The following is a 6,000-nucleotide window of genomic DNA, read 5'->3' on the forward strand; positions in this document are numbered from 1 at the left end:
TTTTTGGGGAGCTGAGGCTCGGGGCTGGGCACAGGGTGATTTAAACCATCACAGGGAGCCCTGAAGGTGCTTCAACCCCCTTGGACAAACCTGGGAAATCTGCAACCCTTCCCTGGACACTGCTGGGGGTTATTGCCAGCACCTGGAGCTCCCAGGGTTATTGGCTCAATGTGTTCAGGCAGAGTAGAATAATTTCTTAATCAAGGCTCCCCAAGTAATTGGTGTTTATTAATGAGGAGTAAACTGGGAATCAGCCCCAAGGGATGTGAGTGAGGAGGGAAAGCAGGACTGAAGGAGCTCTGGAGGGAATGAGAGGGTGAGAGGGAGCCAGGTAAGGGAGCTGCCCCTGGAATGGGAATTGCCCCTGGAGTGGGACTGGGTCAGGCTGGTCACACAGGGCTGGGAATGGTCAGTGCTGTGGCCATGGGTAGGACAGGGAATGGCCAGTGTTGTGGTCACACATGGGACAGGAAATGGTCAGAGCTGTGGAACAGGGAATGGTCAGTGCTGTGGTGACACATGGGACAGGAAATGGTCAGAGCTGTGGCCACAATAGGACAGGGAATGGTCAGTGCTGTGGGACAGGGAATGGTCAGTGCTGTAGGACAGGGAATGGTCAGTGCTGTGGTGACACATGGGACAGGGAATGGTCAGTGCTGTAGGACAGGGAATGGTCAGTGCTGTGGCCATGGGTAGGACAGGGAATGGCCAGTGCTGTGGTCACACATGGGACAGGAAATGGTCAGAGCTGTGGGACAGGGAATGGCCAGTGCTGTGGTCACACATGGGACAGGAAATGGTTAGAGCTGTGGCCACAATAGGACAGGGAATGGTCAGTGCTGTGGGACAGGGAATGGTCAGAGCTGTGGTCACACATGGGACAGGAAATGGTCAGAGCTGTGGCCACAATGGGACAGGGAATGGTCAGTGCTGTGGCCATGGGTAGGACAGGGAATGGCCAGTGCTGTGGTCACACATGGGACAGGAAATGGTCAGAGCTGTGGGACAGGGAATGGTCAGTGCTGTGGTGACACATGGGACAGGGAATGGTCAGTGCTGTAGGACAGGGAATGGTCAGTGCTGTGGCCACAACAGGACAGGGCAGAGCAGCTCCTGGTTCTGCTGCTGGAGCCTCCCCGAGGTCAGCTCAGGTTTAAAGAAACAGAAGGAGGAGAGGATTTATTTTGTGAAATGTGTGGTTTGGTTTGTTTGATTCAGTTTGGCTGGGCAGGGCAGGTGTTTCCTGCTCTGCCAGGGGCTGGGCTTGGAGGTTCCAGTTTGGGACTGGGCACTGCCCAGTTTGGGCTGGGGGCTTTGAGAGCCCCTTCCTCCAGCTCTGCTCTGTTCCCTCTGTGCAGGTCCCTCTGGGGAAGGGCAGGGGCCAGGCCAGGGACATGTCCAGGCCATGCCAGGGTGGGACAGAGGGGCTGAGGGAGCTCCATGGCCCTCGAAGGACAGGGCCCAGCCCCAGGTGGGCACAGAGGGGGAACACTGCAGGGACAGGAGTGGGGGACACTGCAGGGACAGGAGGTGGGCATGGAGGGGACACTGCAGGGACACTGAAGGGACAGGGGTGGGCACGGAGGGGACACTGCAGGGACACTGAAGGGACAGGGGTGGGCACGGAGGGGACACTGCAGCCCTGCCTCCCCTTCTCCCGCACCCCGTGCTGGGATCGGGCTCTGGGGGCTGGGAAGGGGAGAATTCGATGCCAGACTGGGGGTATTTGTGTACCCGGGTTTGGGGGATGCCTGGGGGAGCTCTGCCACCTTCCCAGGCTCCTTTCCATCCCTGCTCCTTCTCTCGCTTCTTTATTCCTTCTCTTACCTTCACTCCTCCCTTCTCCTCTCCCTTCCCGTGTCCCATTCCCACTCCCACCTCCCCTTTTCCTTGCTTTCTGCACCAGCCTAGAGCCGTCCACATCTCTTCCCTGCCTTCTCCTGGAATCCCAAGCCCGGCTCTTTCTGATTTCTGGGTGAAACCGAGCCCCAAGCAGGCGTCAGAGCGCAGGAATGTCCCCGGGGGCCGGGCCGGGCCGGCCGGGACCTGCCCAGGGCAGCAGCAGCAGCAGCGTTTGGTTCCTCTCAGCCGAGCTCCGGCTCACGGGGCTTCCAGGAAATGTCAGGGATTGAAAGAAAAATCACTGAACAGGGCTAAAGGCGGGGTGTGACATCCCCCGTTCCTGCTGGATGCTGGTTTGGGTGGTTCTGGCTGTGCTGCGGGGTGGGGAGTGGATCCAGCTCTGGGTGCTGGGGGTGCCCCAGCAGCGTCTCCTGATGGGATCAAACAGTGGAGTCCTGGGATAGGAAGGGACATTAAAGCCCATCCAGTGCCACCCCTGCCCTGGGAGCAGCTCTGCAGGTGGGGCCTCCCCTGAGCAGCAGGGGCAGAACCCCCCTCCTCTGCTGCTGGGGGTGCCGAGGGGGCTCTGCTTCATCTCCAAACCCTGAAATGACCCCAAAGTCCGGGAATGGTCTTCCCAGAGCAGCTGGGGCTGCCCCTGGATCCCTGGCAGTGCACAAGGCCAGGGTGGACAGGGCTTGGGGCAGCCTGGCACAGTAGGACGTGTCCCTGCCCATGGCAGGGGTGGCGCTGGATGAGCTTTAATGTCCCTTCCCACCCAAACCATTCCATGAATCTCCAGCTTTTTCTGGTGCCCATCCTCTTCACTCTGGGCTGTGCTGGGAGCCTGGAGGTTCCCAGTTCCCCCTGCAACAACCAGTCCTGTTACTTTGGCAAATGGCTTCTCCTTTCCCAAGATCCCGCTAATAAAACAGCAGGAATGAGAGGCACAGGGAGCATTTCCAGCTCGGTGTTTCCCAATCCCCACCGGAGTCAATGACTTCATTCTCTTCAACTGCAGCCAGATCCAGCCCCCGTCTCGATGGGCTCTTGTGTCACCTTAATGAGGCTTTTGTTTGCTCTGGGTGTCACTCCCAGGTGCTGCAGCACAAAGAAGGAGCTGCTGCTGTGGCTTCTGGCTCCTCTGGAGCTGTGGGAGGTCTAGGAGCCAGCTCCCTGTTTTGCAACAGGTTCTGTGCATTAAATACACTGTGATCAGGTGTTTATTTGGGATTTAAAAGGGCCTGTGACATCCCAGTGACAGCTAGAGGAGGATGTTTGCAGCTGGGATTGCAGGAACATCCTTTTGCCCCAGTTTGGGGATTTGTGGTCAGAGAAATCCCAGCCTGCAGCGGCTCATCTCTCAAAATCTGTGTAGCAGCAGGAACTTTAGGGGTGGGATATCTCTGGGTATGTTTTTGTTTTTCCCATGTGAGGATTTGGGCTCGCCCACAAGCTGGGATGGTGGGAGTGGGAGAGGGGATGGTGCCACTGCTGGAGACAGGAGCTGTGTGGGGACAAACTGAGGGACAATTTCTGGTGAGCTCATGGTGGCAGCGCCTCAGCTGCAGAACCAGGGCCTTGTGCCTGCAGTTTCCAGGGCCACATGCCCAAATAACCAGGACAAAAGTCTATTTTTTCCAATTTTTTCCTGGCCACTTATGGGAATTGGATCCATCTCCCACTTTTCCCCTTTCTGGTTGTGTAAACCAGGTGTTTGGCCATGGCCAAAGCTCACCACAGCATCCCTGCTTTGTGCTGCTTCCTAAATCATGGACTCATGGAATTGTTGTGGTTGGAAAGATCAGTCTTGAACCCAGAGCCCACAAACTGTGTCCCCAAGTGCCACATCACCTCTCTCTTTGAATAGTGCCCAGGATGGGGCCTCCCCCACTGCCCTGGGCAGCTGTGCCAGGCCTGGAGAGCTTTTCCATGGAGACATTTTCCCAAATCTCCAGTGCTGTGGTGCTGAGCAGAGAGAGGCTGTGCTGGGGTGATGTTGTACCCCATTCCTGTGTTCTGTTTATGCTGGATAACATGTTCTGTGCCTTCAACACTGGCTCTGAAGAGAGAATGGTTTGTTTTGGTTTTGCTATCAGCCGCTCCCCCGCAGCTGGCAGGACACAGAGACAGGACAGTACATGGTGCTGCTCTTGCTCCTGCTTTGCTCTTACTTTTGCTCATTAGTTAGTTTAGCTAAGTAGTCCAAATTTTCCCTGGACTGTTTTTCTTTCCCTTTCTTAGAACCACTCGAGCCTGCTCCAGACTGGGACCTGGGAAACACCGAGAGTTTGCGCTTTGTGGCCTAGTGGGGCCTGCTCTGGGCCACAGCCTTTCCCAGTGCCTGAGGGATTGATAACAGAGTGAGCATCCACAGGAGAGACTTTCTGAATTTGTCATCTTTTTCAGAGCGGTGACAGAATGGTGTCACCTGGTATTGTTCATTTTGTGTGCTGGGGGGTGTTTTGCCTGTTAAAGAAACAGGTTCTTTCCACTTGTGTCCAAGGAATCCTTCCCAAACTGGTTGAGGGGAGTGGCCGTGTGGGTTTGCTTGCTGGAGGGGCCCCTTTTCTCCCAAATTTGCCCTGAACCAGGATGTCACAGACGTCTTTTATGAAAAATCCTTTCTTTAGGATTTTTCTTCTTGAGAAGCTGAGAGGCTTCAAGAAAAAAAAAAAAAAAAGTAACCATTTACTATCTGCTGCTGTAGAATGCAGCAAGTGGATCTTTGATTAGCCCATGTTGGTTGTTTCTAATTAATGGCAAATCACAGCCCAGCTGGCTCAGACAGTCCGAGACAGCTGCCTTTGTTATAATTCTTTCCTATTCTATTCTTAGCTAGCCTTCTGATGAAATCCTTTCTTCTATTCTTTTAGTACAGTTTTAATATAATATATATAACAAAATAATAAATCAAGCCTTCTGAAACATGGAGTCAGATCCTCGTCTCTTCCCTCAGCCTGAGACCACTGTGAACACGGTCACACCAGGACAAGGGCCGAGCCCCAGCTCTGGGATCCCTGCAGAGGGGCACTCCTGGGGCTGGGGCATTCCTGGAGCTGCCACCCATCCCAGAGGGGAATGCGGCACTGATCTGTGCCCTCGGTGGGTCTGGAGCCCGGGATGGGGGCTCAGGGCCTGGCCAGCACCAGCGGCAGAGGCAGGAGCCTCCTCTGCTCCTGGCCCAGAGCTGGGCTGACGTGGCCCCGGGCCTGTGGCTGTCCCCACGTGTGTGACGTGTGCCAGGGCCACCCTGTAATCCCTGTAAAGTCAGAGACCAGCGCTGAGTCACCCTGAGTTTTCACTCCTGGGCTCAGATTCTGAGGAGCTGAGTCACAGCCAGAGCACTCAGGGAGCTCGTCCTGCCTTGGAGGGGCTGTTTCGCCCTGGGTTTTGGGTGGCAGGAGCTCTTCCCTGCACTGAGGAGCTCTGGAGCTCACGGAGTGCAGGAAGGAAACATGCTCAGTGTGATAAATGCATCCTTTTTATGACTGGCTTTTTGTAAATATTAAAATTAGTATTATATGTGTTGTGTAATGCTGGATTAATTCTCTTAAGTACTGTGTTAAATATAGTTTTAGGTTATAAAAATTGTTAAAATAGAAACGATGCTATGTAGGATACTTTTTTTAAAGAAAGGGCTTGCAGTGAGATAGCAGCCACAGGACACCTGAATCTTCCAAAGAAAAATAGTTTATTGCTCTCTTATCAGAAGAAATGAACTTCTTCCCGCCTCGAAGGTGCTGTCAGGATTCAGAGGAAGAAGCTGGCACTGCCCAGACAGAATCCTGTGTTTGAATGGAATTTATGCATCATGTATGAGGTATATGAATATGCAACGGGCTATTGCTTTTAAGGGTTAATCCTTTATTAATGCGGGTCCTTTTTCAGGCTCGTGCTGCCCAGAAAAAGGTACCCGGACATCGTAACTCTTTGAATTTGTTGTCTCATATTGTCTTAATTCAAATTGTCCAAATTGTTATTACTCTAATTGTATTACTGGTTTTATAACCATTTTATTACTATTAAACTTTATAAATTTTTTTAAAAAGTGATTGTCGTTTTTCACACTGAGCATGGAATTATGGAGAGGTTCAGGTGGGAAGAACACTAAAGTGTTATAGTAACCTCCATGTATTATAATAACCTCCTCAAGCC

This window comes from Melospiza melodia, unplaced genomic scaffold (genome assembly GCF_035770615.1).
Source record: "Melospiza melodia melodia isolate bMelMel2 unplaced genomic scaffold, bMelMel2.pri scaffold_51, whole genome shotgun sequence".
NCBI classification, from domain to species: domain Eukaryota; kingdom Metazoa; phylum Chordata; class Aves; order Passeriformes; family Passerellidae; genus Melospiza; species Melospiza melodia.